This window comes from Artibeus jamaicensis, unplaced genomic scaffold, assembly GCF_021234435.1.
Source record: "Artibeus jamaicensis isolate MK-2021 breed Jamaican fruit bat unplaced genomic scaffold, CSHL_Jam_final contig_889, whole genome shotgun sequence".
Classification (NCBI taxonomy): domain Eukaryota; kingdom Metazoa; phylum Chordata; class Mammalia; order Chiroptera; family Phyllostomidae; genus Artibeus; species Artibeus jamaicensis.
The window spans coordinates 2,535,492-2,557,579 of NW_026522005.1; the positions used below are offsets into that span (position 1 = coordinate 2,535,492).

At 41.7% G+C, this 22,088-nt stretch overlaps 1 protein-coding gene across 3 annotated transcripts in view; it reads right to left on the minus strand.

Annotated features, from left to right (window-relative positions):
* The window catches only part of FRYL (FRY like transcription coactivator), a 247,593-nt gene extending 225,751 nt beyond the window's left edge, over positions 1–21,842 (minus strand). For 2 of the 3 annotated variants that reach the window (XM_053654985.1, XM_053654986.1), the window contains exon 1: positions 21,626–21,842. The gene's annotated coding sequence lies outside the window, so the exon portion shown is untranslated. The remainder of the gene's footprint in view (positions 1–21,625) is intronic. The other variant, XM_053654987.1, reaches the window with a different exon arrangement.
* Between the last annotated feature and the right edge of the window lie 246 nt (positions 21,843–22,088).

Below are 22,088 nucleotides of genomic sequence, written 5' to 3' on the forward strand. Positions count from 1 at the left end.
TATCCTGACCCTCCCCTTTCTAGAGACATAAAAAAAATAATAATAACTTATTGTCAACCAAGTATATAAGGAAGTACTAGGGCCAACACCATAGTTCATTATTAGATGGAAAAAATGGAATCAATTAAATTACCCCAATAATCACTTAAAAAAAAGAATACATATGCATATGGTTGATGGGATCCTGGAAAATAATTGAATTGGTGGATATCTAGTCCTGTTTAAAATATCCATGGAGACATGTGGTCCATGCTGGCCCTTCTACCTAACCCCATGTGTCATTACCAGGTGGGCCACCAAGGCAAGACAGATTATAATAGGCAACACAGCCACAACACAATCACTGAACCAATAAAACATGACAGTACCTTTATATATTATCCCTACAAACCAAAGTATAAATAGACATTATGGGCTATCTGAACCCAGGGGCATTTTCTAAGCAGGACATTTTTGCCAGGGCCAAATATCAGGGACCATCTGGCCCAGATAAAATATGCTCATGGATGCTGTGGACCAAATACCAAGGTCCTATGGGCACAGACCAAATGTCTCCATGAATGTTTTAAACACAACCAAATGTCCTGAAAGAAATAATTGGGTTACATGGGTCAAGACATTAAAGTGTTCATAAACTCTAACCCAATAAAGGGGTATTTACCAAAAAAGAAATAATCCAAAAGCAGATTTTAAAAAAAAGTATATATGCAGAAAGATGCTTCACTGCAGTATACTGGTTACAAGCCCAGGCTCCAAAGCCAGCCTGGTGAGGTTCACATACAGGCTACACAACAGGAGGTGAGTTTCTTAACCTCTCTGTTTCCATGCTTATACATATATTGAAAAGATACAAAAAATGGGGGGACAATGAAAGTAACTCTTTCAAGAGGGTTTCATCAAAATTAAGTGAATACAATAAAAATAAAAAAGATTAAATGCATTAATACATGTTAAAATGTTCAACACACAGTATGCCTTCTGTAAAGGTGTACATACTTATTTAAAAATACTAAGCATCAACTGTGTGTCAGGCACTGTCCTAGGCAGTTGGGTACAGCAATAAACAAAACAGGTGAAGAACCCTGTCCTCTTGTAGCTTACCCGCTAAAAGTGGGAGACAATAAATGTGTGTAATAATTATGTGAGCATAATGGTATGGGGGGGATAAAAAATAGAAAAGAATCATGGAATGACAAGTGCCAGGGGTGGTAAGGGTTGCAATTATTAAATGCTCGTTGGAATACAGCTTGTTGAAAAGGAGACCTTTGAGGAAAGACTTTGAAGCACTCGGCAGCCAGGTGGGTATCAGGAGTAAGTGTGCTACAGGCAGGGGTGGGGTTGGGGGTGGGGAGCCAACACAAGGGCCCCAGGGCAGAAACATGCCTGGCACGTGGAACAAGACGATGAGAGCAGACAGGTGAGGGAAACATAGAGAAAGGCATCAGAAACGTTATGAGCAACCAGCCCAGGTGGGGCCAGTAGACAAATGCGGTGTAAGTGAGCTGGGAGCCACCGCAGGGTTTGCCGGGGACCACCGTGATTGTCATACGTTTGGGTGGGATCACTCTGGCTACTGTGCTGGGAACAGCATAGAGGGGGCATCTCAGTAGGAAGCTATTTGTGACTGAAATGTTAGCAAATCCCTCGTATTTCAGCATGAAAAATTGGTTTTGGATTCAGTTAACCCCTCTGTGCCCCAGGAAACCACACAGGCAGAATGTCAACTGTGTTACCAGGCAACACTGCTTATGGTAAATTGCCTGGGACTGAGAGGAACGATCAATACCTGGTGAGTAGCTGTAATGTTGGGCTTCTCATAGTGTGGTGCTCCTGTAACTGGGCATGTACCTTGTAGGGAATCTGAGAGCTATGCTCATGGGTTACTTACTATACAAAGTAATAAATGACTCTTGTGGAACATGGGGCCACCCCTGAGCCAAGTTGGTTACACACCCACTCAGGTGAGCCTCATGATTCACTGCTAAGCTTCACCTGGAAAGAGAGGCGAGGCTCAGAGGCTAGTTCTGGCTGTTCTCTATGTGGATTGCTGAAGGAGCCCCGCCAAAGACAGCAGATGCTTCCCTGCTGGGGAGCTGTGCCCCCGCACCTCCCCACACCCCCAGTCCCACATTCTCTCAGGTGAATCTGATGTTCGATGTGGCCTATGGCAATCCATAGGCCTGTCTAGCTGAGCACCAAGAAAATTCCCTGGGTAGGCACCACTCTACTGCAGTAACCCAGACAGGACACGGCACTGGCTTGGACCAGGATGGTAGTGGTATAAATAGGAAAAAAACAGTAAGATCATAAACACAATTTGAAGGAGACCTTAGAGGATCCTTATTGAATAGAATGTGGGATGTGACCAAAAAAGTAAAGTTAAGTACAGTGCCAAGATTTTTGAGTTTGCAACCAGAAAGATGGAGTGAAAAATGTGGGGGAGGGAAGCCTGAGTATCAGGAGTTCAACTTCAGACAATGTTGATTTGAAGGTCATTCATCGTCTCACTTTTTCTCAATGACCCAAGGTGGCTGCAGCAACTCCTATGAGCTCACATGACAGCATCCAAAAGAATGAGTACCCCTTCTAAACTGAAGAAAACCAGAGTCCCAAGCAGCCCTCCCCAATGAGTCACTATGCCTAAACCAATCATTGGCAAGGAGAATGGAACTAATGCAATTAACTTCGGGCTAAGCAACATTCACAAATTGCCCCCTTTGGGCTGGTGGAGGAGGGGGGACATGAAGCACCTGAGCACTAAATAATCTGAACAAAAGTGGGCTTCTATTAGCAAGGAAAGAGAGGAATGACTAACAGGTGTAGTGCCTGTGAAAAGTATCGTCAAGGGTATTATTGGATGAACCATCCACAGCGATGTTAAAAGTCACCAGAATAAAAGAAGTGAGATCAGTAATCAAGTCCAGATACAAAATAAGTCAGGGAGCCAGGTGGGTGATAAAGGAGAGGGAGTGACCTACCTCTGTTCCATGAAGACAAGACATAGAGACAAATCCTGTAAAATTTCACAACCACCAAAAGATTCTAAACGATTTGGGGGGGGGAGAGAAATTAAGAATCCGACTAAAGCCAGAAACTCCCAACTGTAGCAGAGCAATGTCTCAAAAATTTTTCCAGAGTGAAATAATTTTGACCCACTCTCTCAGATCCAAATGTTTAATCAAGTGAAAAGGCAGAATAACGAAATTTTCAGACATGTAAGGACATATTACTGGAGGATCTTTAGCAAACAAGTATGGAAACCTAATAAAGTGGATGTGAGAACACAGGAGACCGTGGAAATGAGCCAGGAGTGAAATGCAAAAGGACTCCCAGCATGACAGCTGTGCAGCAGGACCAGACGATAATTCATTCCATTAAAACAGAAAATTAGTGAGCTCCATGAAAGGAAGAAAGGAGTGGATGCTGTTCAAAAGACAGAATAACTTAGAAGCTGGCTTACTGACAGGAATGTGGTGTTTCTTTCCCAATAGGAAAAAAAAAAAGGGTATCTAACAGAAAACTCCAGCAGAGTGCTGCTGATTGCCTACAACCTTCCTCCTTTATTGCCAAAGGAACCCAACTTTTTTAAGGTATCAGGTGAGAAGCATATGATTAGGGAAGGAGCCCCTCTCCCAGACCCATGGGATAAATCGCCACAGGTCTGAACTAAGCCTGGAAATCCCTTTGCCAGCTTTGGACCGACTAACTGCTCCTGTTCCATCGTGGACAAGCAATTCAGTTCAGGCCAATGGGACACATGGGAAGGTCATACGGGGAGCTCCTTGAAAGATTTCCCTCCATATAAAAAAAGATCTGGGGTGGGGGGTGGTTTCTATAAAGGGGGTTATTAGGTGATTAGTGAAGCTGCATATGGACTATGTATTAGACACTAATACTGTGGTAGACAGAGACGTACCACTCACAAAGACTCACCAGCAGGCGTGAGGAGTATGGTTAAACTGTCAGCTTCATCAGAGTTGGCATCAGCTTTCAAAAGACAGTTTGGCTATTCTCTGGATAACTGAAGAAGGCAAGGCACAAAACAAGCCATTTCTGCCCAACACAGAACTCCTCACTGCTCTGATGGACAGTCTTGATTCCAGATCTTATCCTTGTGCAGATGGACTGGGTGTCATCACAAAACCAGACAGTTCCACCCGCCAATCCCGCCTCTTTCTTTGAATTTTGTGCAATCCTAACTCAGGCTCAGCATCTGCTTCCCAAAGAACTCAACCTGTGGCCAATAACAATGTAAAATTTCCTGAATTTAATCACTGTTCCATGATCACAGGAGAGTCCTTTTCCTAGGTGATAGGTGGTAAAACACTTAAAGTTAAAAACTCGCAATCCCTGCAACTTTCTTGCAAAAGATTCACCAAAATAAAAACAATAACTATAGATTTAGACATTGAGGCGAAGATAAAAAACAGAAGACAAATACACAAAGCATTCATAACTGATGAATCTAAGTGGCATTTAGACAAGAGTTCACATTACTATTCTTACAACTTTGTTATAAGTTTTTTAAATTTTCAAACATGGTTTAAAATGAGAAAGATCAAAAAGCAGCAGCACCTGCTCTAGGCCCTTCTTCCTGTAACTCAGAAAAAGGTGCCTGGAGCCACCGCAGCCACGAGCAATAAGAGAAAGGTCAAGGCAATCACACGTGCCACCTGTGGTTGGATAGTCTGTAAAATGCTGCCAAAAACAACCAAAACAATACACCAGGAAAAACAAAAACATTATTCAAGGAAGTCATGGTTCAAATGTGAAAAAAATACACGTATATGACATGACTTTGAGCAAGTGACGGATTACAGGAAAAGACTCCATTCGTCTTTGATCCTAGGCACACCATTCTACTGGCATGGGTTCATGACGTGGGTGTGTGAGGAAATGCATCCACGGCTCACTACTCTGCAGTGAGTAGTCGCACAATAATTAAGAAGCATAGGAACAACATAAAAACAAAGCACCAAAGACTTCGCTAAGGTTACAGAACAAAACGTAACTGTTTTCAATCAGGTCAGCCTAAAAGACACAGCTGACAGAAAGTGAGAGATGCAGAGGAAGAAAAAAAGGGAAAAACAAGAAGCAGCAAAAAGACTAGGATTCTGAAGTTGGGGTGTAGAGGTGCAAGAGGGTATGGGGGGATAAATGACAATGGAAAATACACAACTTGAAAGAAAAAAGCCCTGGCTGGGGTGGCTTAGTTGGTTGGAGCACTGTCCTGTACACCAAAAGGTTGGGGGGTTTGAGTCCCGGTCAGGGCACGCACCTAGGTCGTGTGGGTTCAGTCCCTGGTCAGGGAGCATATATGAGGCAACCTATCGATGTTTCTCTCTCTCCCTTCCCTTCTCCCTAAAATCAATGAACATATATATTTTTTTAATTTCAACTAGGATTTCAACTTTGAATCTCATAAGACTAAAAACCTTCTCTAAGCATATTCTACTTGACTCATTTAACAGTTTTAATAAAATTCACCAATATATTCAGCACTTTTTAACAAACTTTATTTATTTATTTTTAGAGAGAGGGAAGGGAGGGAGAAAGACAGAGAGAGAAACATCCATGTCTGGCTGCCTCTAGTGCGCCCTCCCACCCTGACCAGGGCCCACAACCCAGGTATATGCCCTGACTGGGAAGTGAACCAGAGACCTTTTGATTTGCTGGACGACACTCAATCCACTGAGCCACACCAGTCAGGGCTACTCATCACTTTAATTACGTTATTTGTCTTTTCATTATTGAGTTTTTATGAGAGTTCTTCATACAGGATAGGGCAAAAGTGGGTTTACAGTTGTAAGTATACGAAATACAGAATTTATTTTTGTATTGTTATTTATTAATTATTGTATTCTTTTCCATACAAACAACTGTAAACCTACTTTTGCCCAACCCTGCACATCCTAGAGAAGTCCCTTTTTAGATACAATTAGAAAATATTTTCTCCCATTTTGTGAGTTGTCTTTTCACTTTCTCCATGGTGTCCCTTAAGGCACAAAACTGTTTTATTTTGACAGAGTCCAACTTACCTATTTTATACTTTGTTGCTTGTGCTTTTAGTAGCACATATAAAAAGGCTTTGCCTGACTCAAGGTCACTAAGATTCACTCATATTTTCTTCTAAGAATGTTACCATTTTGGCTATTACATTTAGGTCTGTGTCACGTGGTTAATTTTTTGTGGATATTGGGAGGAAGGGGTTCAAATTCCTTCCTTGGCACCTGGATCTCCAGGTGTCTCAGTACTATTTGCTGAAAAGACTATCCTTTCCTTGTTGAAATATCTTGGCACCTTTGTAAAAAAATAATAACTCAGAGAGTTGTTATTATTACCTGAGAGAGTTATTAATAACTCAGAGAATCCAGAAATAAATCCCTCATAGGGTTTATTTCTGGACTCTCAGTACTAGTCAATTGATTTATATATACTGATGCTTTTCAATTAAGACAAAATCCACATAACACAAAAATTAACCATTTTAAACTATACAATTTAATATACTCATGATGTTTTGCAACCAACACCTCTATCTAATTCCAAACCATTTTCAGCACCCTCCGCCCCAAAGGACACTCACACCACTGAGCAGTGGTGTCCCACTCCTGGCCCTGGCAACCACTAATCAGACTGATGTCTCTGCGGAATTACCTGTCCTGGGTCCTTCATGTAAATGGGATCATAAAACACGTGGCCCTTTGCGTTCAGCTTCCCTCACCTGGCATAATGTTTTTGAGGTTCACACATTTTGCAGCATTTATCAGTACTTCATTCATTTTTATGTCTGAACAATATTCCACCGTCTGGCTCTACCACCTTTCGGTTATCCATTCATCAACTGATGTGCATTTGCGCTGCTTCTACCTTTGGGCTAATGCAAACTGCTATACCAGTCCTGCTATGAACATTCATGCACAAGTATTTGCTTGAATACCTATTTCCAATTCTTTGGGGTCCATACGTAAATGTGTAATATTTGGGTCACACTGCAATTCTTGGATTAACTGTTTGAGGAACTGCCAAACGGTTGTCCACAGCAGTGGTGTCATTCCACATTCCTGTGAGCCAACACACGAGGATCCTAACCTCTCCACGTCCTGGCCGACACTTACTTTGTTCTCGGACTCATTTCTACAGTGACATCCCGAGCCTAATGCAATACTCCATGTGCGGTCTGGACAGTGCAGGACCGAGTCAAGACTAGCACCTGCCCTTTTCTGAACCTCCTCCTCCTGCTGGTCCAGACTATGATTCTATGAAGATTCTCTGATGGTCTGGTTACATTTTATATCCATTCTGACTTTATTACAGTAATTAAAGTAGCTAAGTCATTTGGACCCAAACACATCTTCCTCACCCCTGTAACTAATTATACAGCTGTTTTCTGAACCCCATACACCTGGAACTCCACTAACTAATCATGTTAGCCTTGGCCCACCGTTTCGGTCAAGACATACCAGTTTCAAAAGTTAACCTTTGAAAATTAATTTCATCCAAAAATTTGATCAGCAAGCATACTATCAATGTTTTCATTCACATCATTATAAAGAATGGGTGGTGACATTCAGTATGTGACTAGAAATAGTTCTCCAGCAGTCCTCAACTCTTTTTTCATTAATTTTGGCAGTGCTACTCAAACCATTATGTCTCCACATAATTTCATGGTCACCCAGACTCCCTTCCCCACTCTGGTTCACAGAGAAAACTGTTACTAAATATCTGGCTAAAATCCAATTACACAGTATCTGTTGAATTTTCTTAACCCACAGTCTAATAATCCTATCTAAAAAGAAGTAGGCTAGTCTAACATTATTGTCTTCACTAAATACTTTCCCTTAAAAATGTAATCATAGTTAATGTTTTTAGCACAGAAAACACAATGAACTCTAATTATATGATACTAGGTTTCAAATCATATTCTGAGATTTTCAGCAACATTCAAATATAATACCATGAAAAAAAAAAAAAAAAGCATTATGGCCCTCACTGGTGTAGCTCAGTGGATTGAGCACTGGTTTTGAACCAAAGGACCACCAGGTCAATCCCCAATCAGGGCACATGCCTGGGTTTCCAGCCAGGTGAAAGGCAACCACACATTGATGTTTCTCTCCCTCTCTTTCTCCCTCCCTTCCCCTCTCTCCAAAATAAATAAAATCTTAAAAAAAAAAAAAAAAGCATTACGTAGCACTCAAGACAAAACACATAACAACAATACCTCGTGTTCTACTTCAGATTATCAAGAAAAACGTGTTGTCAGTTTACTATAAATTGACAAGAGTTTCTCCTCAACTAGATAAAGTTCAATACGAAAAAGTTTTACGCGTGTGTTCACAAGAAAATAAACTAGTAAACTAGTTTGTTTCTAATAACATATTAAAACCAATTTCCCTAATTCCTTTAAGAGCACATTCCTAATCCACAACTCTCTTTTACAAAGCTTTCACAGGTTGGTCCAGTTTAAGACAGCCTTTCTCTACTTTCCTCTTTCCATGGTACCTGCTTCTATCTGCTACAAGCTTTGACAGTCAGCTGATGCTTGGTATTTATTGCCTGTTAACTGATCATTTACTTATTGTCTGCCACAGAACCCAGGAGAAGAGACTCTTGTAATTTAACTTCATCACAGCCAACACAGTATAGTGCTTATAAAAAAGGTAATTCATACAGTTTCATATAATATGTATAAACCTATAAAGAATTTAAAATAAAAAGTATCTGATAAATCTGAAGACACTTAGGATCCTGTTTCTTTAGGATGATTGAAGTAGTGTGATAACTAAGAGAAAGCAAGTTCAAGCAGGGAAGAGAGCAAGTTAAGAAACAAGGGGATTCCCCAAGACCAGGACGCTCCGTGGGTATTTGCCCTCCTGGGCAAAGAGGCAGGAAAGAAATGAAGATATGAAAGGTGAAGGGAAATGTGGAGAGTAAGATTCTGGGGCTCAAGTGATGGGAAGGACATCTTTTTTTTTTCCTACAAAGAGCAAACCAGGTAAGGAGATACGTTGAAGCAGACCCGGGTTAAATTCAGCAGACTGTGTGGAGAAAGAGAACGTTTGTTTAGCTCCTAATAGGCATTCAGTAAGTACTACATCAGTTTCCTGTTGCTGTGTTGACAAACTACCACAACTTAGGGAGTGGCTTAACACAACACAAATGTATTATCTTACAGTTCCAGAAGTCAGAAGTACACAACAGTTCTCACCAGGATAGAATCAAAGTGTCGGCAGATCTACACTCCTTTCTGGGAGCTCTAAGGAGAATCTATTTTCCTGCCTTTATAGGTTTACAGAGGCTGCCCACACTTCTTCTTAGCTAACTGCCCATTCTACCTTCAAAACTAGCAACCCCTGGTTGACTCCTGCTCAGGAAGCCCTCTCTGTGCTTCTGCCTCCTGCTTCTCCTTTTAAAGACCCTTGTGACTACAGTAGACCCACCTGATAATTTAGGACGCTGAATTAAGTGTCCCTCTTTAGCTGATCAGCGATCTTAATTTCTTCTGAAACCCAAAGTCCCACTTGCTATGAAACACGGGATTTGCAGGTTCCACGGATTAAGGTGTGCCCGTATTTGGGAAGGCTATTATTATTCTGCCTGCCACAATTACTAGTTCATGTTTCATGTCTTTTTATTTAATCCTTACAACAATTCTACAAATGAAATCATTTGTTTACTCATCTTATACATGAGGGATCTGAGGCTACCCATGGCATTTTCAGAGACTTTAAATGACTTAACCCAAACTGTTGGGCTTACAGGAGATACTACTGTAAATGTTTCTGGGGCTGAACCAGTAGAACCACGACTCAGAGGGCACCGCCTCCACCGGCCCATAAACATCATGTATATTAAGTAAGGCTTGTGTGTGTGCGTGTCCGGGCGAAGGGAAATATACAAAAAGTAAGGCTTCTTCTTGCCGCCTAATTCAACCAAAACCATCTCTCTTCTTATCACTTTACATTTGAGATCTCTGTGCATGATTCTGTTTAAAGAAAAGTTTTTAAATCTCTACACACAATGCTACATGCCATTTAGACTTTGGTGAAGGAGGAGAGATCATATGTTAAGAAACAAGGCTAAAATTATGTGAAAAGGTAACATACTACATGTGAAAATCCAATGCATTATGTATCTCTGAACCCTCTCTTAACCAATTCTGGATGAACTACAGAACTTAAATTTGTAGATTTCTTGTTAAACTGTACAATTTTAGGTTCCAGATTTGAACATACATTTTTTAAACTATTTTAAGCATTCAGATAAATTCCCCAAGGTGTAATATATTGGATTAGAGATTATCAACATTTACTGTCTTGACACATACAAACCATTATCTTTCAGGATCCCATCAACCATATGGGAATGTGTCCCTTTTAATAACTGTTGGGATGATGTCGTGGATTTCCAGGTACCCCTTCCCATATAATAATGATCTCTTATGTTATTCTTGACACTTCCTTAAACTAATGGTCTTTTGATGTCCTGAAACAGGCTACAGATCCAGAATGGAGGTCAGGGAAGGAGCCTGTGACGACAGCAGAGGCCTTGGTATTAAGTCATTGTCAAACGCTGAGACTGAATTTGTACCCCTACAGTGGCCATTGTTAATCCTTCTTGGATCCTGGCCTCTGCTTTGAGAAGCTCATGCAACTGTGGGTCTCTCACTGTAAAAATGCACATAAACACATACTCACAATTCTTCACACAACCTATGTCATTGCATTTTAAATCAATTGCCGACACAGATCGCATAATGCCAGTCTTTGCAAGGATATCTGTATGTCTCATTTTGGGTTCTGTTCCAAAATTCACTACACCCAGGGAAAAAAATCCAAAGTATGCAATAAAACAAGCCAAACTTTATTTTTTGACAAGTAGATACCAAAGTGCTGGTGACTGATGGCTGGGCAGTCCCTGGCTCCGAAGCGCAGTTCCAGGAGGAAGCCCGCCTCTCTCACACTATTCTCCAGGGAGGGCTGGGAAAACGGGTGTGGGAAGGCTCAGGTCCCAACAGCCAGGGAAGAGTAACACTGACTGAACTTAACGAGTGCTTCCCGAAACAGTGACATTTTATACACTTGTATATGTTTACAGAGGAAAAGATATGGTTTCAGAGACTGGGAGACATATTAAGGTAAATTTTAAATATTTGGAGGCAAAAAACCATACCAGACCTACTCTGCTCCTACTACTTAAATCACGGGTGGCAAACACAAGGCCCACAGGCCGAACCTGGCCCTCCACCTTGTTGTATCCAGCCCGGCACCTTGTTTCTACCCGGCGGCAGCACTGGCTCTCACTTACCTGTTAAGATGCAGTTACATTTGTACAGTCCTAAAGTTACATTCGGCCCTTTGTAAGCAACCGTGAGGCTAATGTGGCCCCAAGTGAAAATGAGTTTGACACCCCTGACTTAAATCATTCAAAATGTACCGTGTTTACAGTGCAGTACATGTGCCTTTATGAGGCAGGGCAATCAAGCCAACCAATGGGGTAAAAAGAAAATACTGGAAGATTATTCATATGTGTTATCTTAAATTTGAAATGTGAGCTTTACATATATTCAGTATGTGAACCCGACAACAGCACCCTCTCTTGGTCCTGCATTAGGGCAGCTTCAGGCTCGGGGCATTCGTGTGAAATGTGCTGATACCACAGACCAGCTCCAGTGACCTCCCGTCACCCACGGGCAATTTGAAAAGCACTCTTTTATTTGTGGGGCAAGCACAGTTGTGGAAATACAAGATTTCTCCACGGCGTCATTCCAGTTTCCACTCTCCAGCTCCTTGAGGGGCCGTAGGGGCAGCAACAGAGGCTCCTGAGGAGACTAACCCTAATCCTGGACTTGCAGCGACAGCTCAGTCCTGCAGCCACCAGGGCTCGTGGAGGCGAGCGCAGCAAGGGTGGCAGGAGCTCTGGATTCCAGCACAGCTCTAAGACTGTCCTCCGAATTCCCTGTGTACTACCCCCCTAAAACGTGCTCTCAGGCCCTGCTAACAATTATGTAAGCACCTAATAACTCTATTAAATCTCTCCTAGAGAGATTAAAATAGAAAGGTTTCTGTCTATGACACTGAATACGCACAGTGTGTCCTAAAGCAAAGGTGGCAGTTTCGCCCTCTGGAGGGGACATGTGTGATACCCTCACTTGCTTGTTCACTTTCAGCATCAGCAAAGTCCTGCAGGGGCCCAATGAAGTACACTGGCAGATCTCATTAGAATTATATCACCCACTAATGAATTTTTTAAAGATTTTTGTAAAAAAAGGGTATATCAGATATAACATTAGTAAGCAAAATACAAGCAAGCAACAAGAAAATGGGAGAACTAGCAACTGCCTGTTACCAATACTAGTGCTTTACCAAACATTTTAAGAGAGCGATTATCTTGCAAAATTAAAAATTATAAAACTTTTAGGGAAAAAAATCTTTGAGACCTAGGACTAGGTGAAAGATCCACAGACGAGACACCAAAAGAAGAATTTGTCAAAGAAAAAAAGTTATTAAATCCAGTGCATGAAAATTTAACCTTTCTTGCTCTATAAAAGACCCTGTTACAGGATAAAAGCACAAGCAGCAGATGGAAGAAAAAATTTTACCAACTCTCTGTCAGACAAGGGGCTTGTATCTAGAATATGTAAAGAACCTCAAAGCTCAACAATGACAAACAATCCAATCTGCTCAGTAGGGAAACAATTAATGTGCCCAGTAAGAAAAAGCAAATTTAAAACACAATGAGGTATCACTATACAACTATTCGAATGACTAAAATTTTTTAAACGGTCAAAACACCAAATTCTGGCAAGCAGATGGAGGAGGCGGATCTCTCCTGCACCGCCAGGGGGAACCTACAGCCACTCCGGGAAAAGTCCTCCGGGTTCTTGTCAAACTAAACATGCTTACAGTGTAACCCAGCAATGCCACTCTTGGGAACTGACTCCAGAGGAATGAAAACTTTTGTTCACAAAAACCTATACACCTTTACTCACAACAGCCCCAAACTGGACACAACTCCTATGTTCTTCAACAAGTGAATACTCAAACTGTGTACTGCGGTACCTCCATACAGCGAATGCTACTTAGCAGTGAGAAGAAATGAACTACTGACATATTCGACAACTTGGGTGGTTTTCTAGGGCATTATGCTGAATGATTCAAACAGTTACATACGATATGATTCCCTTTATGTAAAATTCTAACAAATGACACAATCACAGAGATGGAGAACAAATTAGTGGTTGCCAGGAAACAGGGATGGGAGAAGGAGAGGACCTTGAGCTGCATGGGGCGCTTCTTGGCAGTGATGGAACAGTACTGCATCCTGACTGTTGTAGTGGTTACATGAATCCACACACGAGATGCTGTCAAACTGCACAGAATGACACACGCATACCCATGAGTGAGTGCATTAAAAACCAGGAAATCGGAATACGGCTACTACTCAATATTGTGCCAATGTCATTTCCTGGTGTTATGTAATGTAATGTAATATTATGCTATATTATTATGTAAGATATTAAAACTGGGTGGTGCTGAATGAAGGTTACACAGAACTCCCTGTGTTGTTTTTTACAACTTCTCACGAGTCTAATTATTTCAAAATAAAAAGTTTTTAAAGCAATGACATTCAATCATACTTATTTTTATAATGTTTTAAGTAGAATCAAAAGCATGGAAATAATGCCTTTTAAAATGTTTTTCATCTTTATTTCACTTTTTGTTAATTTCTTATTATGTACATAATATGTAGTGTATAGTTTACAACTAACTTACACATATTAAGAATGCAGACACTGCTGGGTATAACATAAAATTTCTACAGACCTGTTACAGAGGCTGCGTATGTCTAAGAGTCTGTCTATCCATCCCTCAAACTTTTTACTTGGGTAAGCATACGCTAGAACAGGAAAAATACTGGACTGGGAATGGAAAAGAACTCACTTCTGTCCACAGTTTAATAAACAAATCACAATCTCATTCTCATCTACAAAATGTGAGAACTGTACTAATTTATTCCCAAGACCATTCCAGCTCTACGAACATGACTCTGAACTCCACAACAGGAAAAAGCGAAACGGCCATAAAGAAATCTGCAACTAAAACCCTAACCGGTATTTACTGAACGTAAACTAAGGGTTCGGTACTAAATATAAGATGCGGGTCTGCACCGTCATCAACGCGAACGGAAAAGGTCATCTATGAAGATAATTTCACCTCAAAGAAAGTAGATCAATTACCAAAAGATCCAGTTTAAATATAAATTATCTAGGAAACAGGCACATGTGGCATTTTACACGTATCCTCACAGTTCTTTAAGGCCTCTAATCTCTGCTCATGGTATTAATTCTGTTTGGTTTTGTTTTACAACAAGTATCCTGGTGTATAAGCTTGTGGTTATGATGGGTCTTCAAAGAAGTAGGGTATCAAGACATGCAAAAAAGAATTGTTCTCCATCCACCTGAGTTAGACTTAAGACAGAATTAAAAGGTCTATTATTCAGAGGAATTTAGACATCTACACCACTCTGCTACACCCCCTTCTGCTATCCAGAAATATCACCTACCCGAAACACAGTCCAAAACCAGGAAAGAAGCAAGAGTCCTCCCGGCAATAAGAACCAACATAATGAGGTCCTAGCACTAAAGCTCCACGCTCGGGAAGTCCTTGGTTCCTGTTCCCCACATGGAGCCTTCTATCACTTTTATCCACAGTTCGAGAGTGTGATTATGGGTTCTAGTCTCATAGCACACTGAAAATATTAAATTAGAAATGTAAGGAAACTTCTTCAGACAGGCGTGATGAGAGTAAACAAAGGGACACAACTAACGGTAAAGTAATAAGCAAGTCAACCCCAAAACCACACACAATTTAGAAAGGAAAGGTTTTGCCAACAATGAACAAAATATGGTGGTCTGTATATTGCTGACTGAGCAGGTTAATGGCTAGAGGTTCTTCTGCAAAGACACAAATGGAACCACCAATGTTAATTTTTTTTTTAACCAATATAATAGACAGCATAATTTGCCCTGGGTGATGCGGCTCAATGGATTGAGCTCTGGCCTGCAAACCAGAGTCACTGGTTCAATTCCCAGTTGGGACACATGCCTGGGTTACAAGCCAGGTCTCTGGTGAGGGGTGCTCAAGAGGCAACAACTAATTCATGTTTCTCTTCCTCTTTCTCCCTCCCTTCCCCTCTCTCTAAAAATAAATAAATAAAATATTTAAAAAAATTTTTAAACAAAGAAATGATCAGAAGCCTGTAAAAACTACAATCAGCGGAGATAATTACAGAAAATTTATCATTTTACCTTAAAAGACAGTACCTATAAAATACGTATAATGACATTCAGTAAGCACTCAATAAACCCAGCTACCCTTATTATTAGGAGATGGGAAATAAGGACTAGCAGAGCTGACGGCAATATCTCTGATCACAGCAATCAGGCAATGGACAAACAGGGAAGCGCCTACAAGGCCACCAGCCCTGTGCAGGGACACACGGAAGTTCGCCAGAGTCAACTGAGGAAGCACTATTTTTGATCAAATACATGGTGAGCTGCACAATACAATATTTTGAACCAATGAAGTAAACATCACATTATATTAAGCAATGTTTACAACTTATTAAGTACTCACAACTTCTTTTAAAGTACTGTGCTCTACTTAAGTCCAGTATGCAGAACTCGGGACATAAATTGTTTACTTGAAAAGTCACCAAATGATTAAATGAATATAAAGAAGTGTTACCAAAATCAGTCTTAAGACATTCATAGGGTGGGAAAAAAATCTCTTTTCCCATTATTCTCCAGGCTTAGGTAGAATAAGTAATTAGACAAATAAATTCCCTTTTAAAGAGCATCTTTCTAACTTGGAACTACACACATCACAAAAGACCCTCTCCACTCCTAGGACTAATACGCATGCATTAGGAGGAACCAATTTATATAGGAAGGTACATCTATTAAAATGTAATTTTTCATGTTATGAAATGTCCAGCCCAGAACAAGCAAATGCATAAAGACAGAGATGTAGACCAGTGGTTGCCCAGGCCTGGGGGTCGGGGGTGGGATGGGAATGTGATGGGGCAATGAAAACGTTCTCAAGTTAATTGTGGTGCTGGTGCAAGATTCTGGAATACAGTAGAAACCACTAAATGGTGTCCACTTTACATAGATGAGTTGTGTGGCCTCTAAATTACACCTCGATAAAGCTGTTATTTTAAAACTTTAGTTCTTCACAAAACTTAACAAATTCATAACTGCGACACTATGGGTGTACCGACCTCTTGGAACGTCTCCCTGGACCAGTTGTCTCCCTCCCGACAGTTCTGCAAGGTCCCTTTCTTAACAACCCAGCTCTTTCCCCACAAATACATACATCAAGCAACAGGCACCGCGGGGTGGGGTGGGGGTCCATTTTATACAGGGTAGAAATACTTCACTCTGTATTTTAATATGTGATTTTTCAAAATAATTATTGTCCTTACATTAAAAAATCTCGATAAAGACATCTATTATAGCATTTTTTAGTTTAAAGAATGTGTCACTATTCTATCAGCAAAATGTGAGCTATCTGCTAGAAGACAAATGTCGTCTTACAGTGGCAGTCTTTGAAATGGATGATCCCTGCAGAGTATATGAAAAATTCAGTGTTACTAGAATTCCAGAAATATTCTGCCACTGGGGAATAGCAAGGCTTAAAAAAAAAATCTACTGCTCACATGTTTCATGTAACAGGCTCCAGGGACCCCAACCCACCTCCTAGGGAAGAATGACCAGGTTTGTTTGTTAGGACACTTCGGATGAATCTATTCACAAAAATAAACAAGAGTGAATGATAAATTCACTTAAACTGGCACTTTGTTTTCACTGCCTTTAATCCACATGTACCATCATGTCTCTTTAAGAATCCTACTCAGAGGAGTTCATAACCTGCGATAGAGACAGACTTAACCTTATCTTCAGTGTCTAGCATGGTGCACAAAGTAGGTGCAATTCTCAATAAAAATGCGCAGAATGCCCAGCTAATTAGGCCAACCAGCCACTTGCTTTGGGAAACCTTTTTCCCCTCTGGGCCAGCCTCATGAAGCCCTTAAAACAACAGAAGCTTATCGCCTGGTTCATGCCTAAATTGTAGCTCCCTCTTTATAAGCAACTTCCTGTGAGGGCAAAGCCTCTGAAAACTCCTTCAGCTACCATGAGAAGTGCCTGCTGGCAGTTTCAAAGTCACTTAAATGCTTTTTAGAGATGAGAAAAATCAAGAAATGAGAAGAGATTATGCTCAGAGTATATACTCCAAATGTATTTCACAGGAAAGGCAGATAAACTGTTCAGGGACATAGGTTTTGAATAATTTTTGAAATGATTATGAAGTCTATTTCTGAATATAAAAAAATGCTGGTGTGAGCTTTATAACTCAAGAAAAGGTTAGAAATAAACAGAATTACCGAGCCTGGGAAAATCTGTAATAAATGTATAAAAACTGACTACCTTTTTCCATTCTCAGTAAACAACTTACTAATTAAAATTTTCGAGTATGACAGTTTAAGGCTGTTCTACCTAAGGTAATAAAAAGGGCGAGGGCGGGAGCGAAGAATAAACACAAACCATTACCAATAGTTATAATGTGATAAGGGCAGTGTTATGGGAGTACTTTTAATTTATAAAGTATGCATTTCTTTCATATTAATATTTTTATTTTTTTAGATGTTATTTATTTTTATACAGAAGGGAAGGGAAGGAGAAAGAGAGGGAAATAGCAATGTGTGGTTGCTTATTCATGTGCCCCCTACTGGGGACCTGGCCCACAACACAGACATGTGCCCTGACTGGGAATCAAACTGGTGACCCTTTGGTTTGCAGGCTGGTGGCTCAATCCACTGAGCCACACCAGCCAGGGCCATATTAATATTTTTAAATGCATGTGATACTTTGGTGGTAAGGAAAAATGATGACTTTCCCTTTAAACAAACATACCTTCTCTCCCCCCTGGCCCCACCCCAATTTTAAACTTTTATACAGCTTACACTTTTTATAAAATACTAATGGTCTGACAGAACTGCTCAAGTACTTCAATCAACAATAGAAGGCGGGGTGGGGAGCGAGGGCTTCCAATTTTTATGAATGGTCTTTACCCAAGTCCACAACCTAAGGAAGAACCACACACATAACCACACGGTACGTCAGAGCACGGCTTGTGCTGTAACTGGGCTTTACAAAAGGAGAGAAGAGAGCAGCCCCTTGGGATTAGGAGAAGTAAAGCTTGCAGACACGGTGATGGTGCAGCTGGGATGATCCCTCTGGTGCGGTTCAACTACTGTTGAAACACAGAGCACATGCACTGCCCCCGCTAATATTTTGTAGATAAAAATAGTTCAAGCAGAGTACATACATACACTCAGCCAACCCCCAAACATATTTTTAATTTATTTAAAAATATATAAAATGTACCTCACATATATATAAGATTTTTTAAAAGATACAAAATAAGTGAAAAAAACAAAATGAGCAGAAAGAGGCCCAAAGATACAGAGAGCAAGTCGATGGCTGCCAATCATACAAAGCAATGAAAGCTTTCCAAACTCACCTGGGATTCTGTCTTTAACATGTTGGCATCAATCCTGTGTCGCTGCTACTCTGCACCTGTCACTGCACTAAGATACACAGTCTTTTTCTAATGGGCGATAATTTTGCACCTTCCCATTAAACTGTATAGTTTTGAGAGTAATGACTGCCATGCATCTCTACTTTATCTTCCCATAATACTCCTTAAACAAATGGGTTTTCAACAGATGATGTTGACAGATTAAACCTAGTTCTACTAATTGTGACAATCACTGGCACAAAAGGTGTCTGTGGAAGATATAATAATAATAATAAACAATTAAATCACATTTTGTACACAAAACAAAAAGGTTAACATAATTCCCCCAATTGCTGAAGCAATTGCTCCACTTTTGTTTAACTTTAGAAAGGTGTTTATTAAAAAATAAAACAAGTTTCTCAGTAAGTCTATAGAACATTATCTTTTTCTTTCTGTCAAAAGACCTAAGACAACACATTTACTGGGTACTAGGAAGGTCCTAGGTGACACAGTGATTTCACACAGAAATGAAAGCCAATCCTAGTTAGTCCCCAGGGTTCCCAAGGGGCCGTTCACAACGGAAGAAACGTCTCGGCAATGTGCACGCATAACACAATGTGTTTTTTAAAAAAGTGAAAAGCTCACAGGAAAACTGTGTTTTCCAGAAAACATAACCTAGATATTTCAAAGTTAATTCTTTCTGAATGTTTTCTTTACATGTGCTCTTTTAAAAGTTCAGAAAGTCTCTCCTGTATTGTTTAAAGAAGTTGGTAAGTAAACAGAGATGGAAATTTGGAAATTTGTCTTAATCTTCTACTTTCTATTATGAAATGGAAAGGAAGATTATGCCTGCAAGCTTGTCTGCCATCCTTGTCTCAAAAGAGCAGATTAAGAGAGTAAAAGTGGGGTGATACCAGGTATAACAATGTCAGTTACTATCAAGAGTACTACAGTACAGGAAATTTAGTCAATAATATTTCAATAACTATGTATACAGTCAGTTACTAGACTATAGGGATGATCACACATTTTGTAAGTTACATACATGTTTAATCACTATGTTTTGCACATGAAACCAATATAGTATTGTGGGTCAACTGTAATTGAAAATTTAAAAAATTGAATTAAAAAAGGTTACTACAAAAGATGTTTGTGTCTACATTCCCTAAATTCTGTGGGAGAGAGTAAATCTCAAACATTATCATCTGAAATTGATTTTCAGTTTCCCAAGTAGAGTTGCTTCTTTGTTGTTATTGCTGACCCTATAAGCTTACATTGTTATGTTCCACGTCACTCATAAAGTTACTAGTGTGTTTGTTAATCAACACTTTGGGAAGCTGTTAGTATTGCTTTAAAAAACGAAAACACTGGGTCAGGTATTCCGACGAAATTCACTCTTCTACAGAAGTAATTCTACAAACTAACTCAGGATAGAAGGAAAATAATTGGATGGAATGTTATTTTTGATAATGAGTAGCAAAAAACAGGCTACAGAATAACATACCCACTGCTACTTTGTTTATAGAGTTGTGAGTTGCACATGCAAGTACTCTGGCAAAGTATGCACAAGAAACTGTCAAAAAAATGAGTGCTACGAAAGCATTCCTTTTCTAAATAAGGTCTCTAACAAGGAATGTGCCGTTTCTAAATATGATTTCTTTAGCAAGTATCGACAGGTACCGCATAGCAATAATGCTCAAGATGAAAAAACCTCTTACACTTGTTTTATCAATAGTAAAAGCTGCTGTTACTAACAATAATGCCTATGAGTTCAGTAGTAGAAATTAACTTTACAGAAGATACTTGCTAGGCAGAATAGCCTTTTACAAAAGTATTACTATCAAAATTATATTTTTCCTAATCTCATAGACCCTAGCAATTTTCTTCCTTTTCTTTTTTTCCGTTCCCTTCTCCTTCTAAAAGAGCCCCGCAAGTAAGTCGAGGTATTACTTTCCCCAGTCCAAAGTAAGTTTGGTTTTACGTGGAGCTCTCACCCTCACCAGCACCCCCTCACTTTTTTTTCAAGTTATCTTGACCTAAAAGAGTTTAACGCTCCCATATAGTCGAAAACGTACATGAAAAGAGTTTTATGTGCCGGGGAACGAAACTGGGATGGGAGAAAGATCAACAGCTATCAAGAACCATTTCGCACTAAACATCAGCCTCTCCTGGACGCAGGAAACGAGCTTATGCCCAAAGAACCTGCCGCCCAGAAGCCACAACTTCCATCAATTGGCAAAGAAAAGTTGGAAGGAAGAGCTCAGCACCCAGGCAGCCTGCGCCGGAGCGGATGGAGAGCTGCAAAGCCACTCGCAGGCCCGGACCGCCCTCGGGCGGTGGCTGCGGCGTCGGTTGGGCCACTCTGGCTCCGGAAAGCTCCGGGTCTGGGGGTGCGCGGCCGGCCCGCAGCGACGCGGGCACTGCGCCCGCATCCGCACCCCTCCCTACCACCGCCAGCAGTGGGCGGAGAGAGCAAAGGAAAAGAGGGACAATGCTGGGCCGGGCAGGCGATTCCGCGCGCTCCGCCGGACCCCAGCACCCCTTCCGCCGGGAGCCGCCAGCTGCCTCGCCAAGTTTGCTCCTCCGCCCACCCTTCACAGCTGGAGCCGCGAAACCGCGGCCGCTGACCGCCCGCCGCCTCGCTGCCACCGTTTTCCTCCCCCCACCCGCGGCTCCGGGAGTCCGCGAACAGGCGGCGCGCGCGAGGGGAGGCGGGCGCGCGAGGGAAGGGGGCGCGCACGAAAGGAGCCGGGCGCGCGGCGTTCCCCGAGGACCCGCTGCCGCTCCGGCGGGTTTTCGGTTTGAGGCGGGGACTGCGCCGCGGTCCAGTGTCCGTTAGGAGTCTTGGCCCGAGCGGAGCAGCTTGCCAGCCATCCTGGCCCACCTCCCCCTCGGCTTCCATCAGGAAGGGCTGCCGAGCGAGAGCTGGTGACCTGGTCTCCCGCCCGGGCTGGGGCCGCAAGTCGGCGGGCATCCCGGTGCCTGCCTCTGGGGCTGGAAAAGAAAGTGAAATGAAGCGCCTTTCCCCGAGCAACACCTACCCGTACCCAGTCCAAGTGCAGCTGCCTCCTCTTTAATCGCCGCTGGTCCCCGCCCTCGGGCCCAGGCTCTGTTCTTTTGACAATGGCGCGTCCCCTTTAAGGAATAATCCGATCGGAACCGATCTGTGGTTAAACCTCCCTCCGACGCTAATTTTAACCGTATTTTTCTCTCTCCCTCTCCCGAGCCCGACGGGCGCTCGGCTGTGCGGCGAGCTCTTACCACCCTTCCCCGCCCCGCCCACTCCCCAACCTTGCTGATTGGCGAGAAACACTACAACAGGAACAGCAATCCTAGCACTCCACTGGCCAGCCCGGCTGCCGGTCAAAATTACCCCCACCCTCACCCCGCCCCCTTTCCCGGGTTGGTCCTCCTTCTAATCATTCTCTGTCTTCTACTCCATCGTTGCTTTGGAGAACTGGCAGTCAAGGCTCAGCCTCCCGCCTCCGGAAAACGAACTTTATT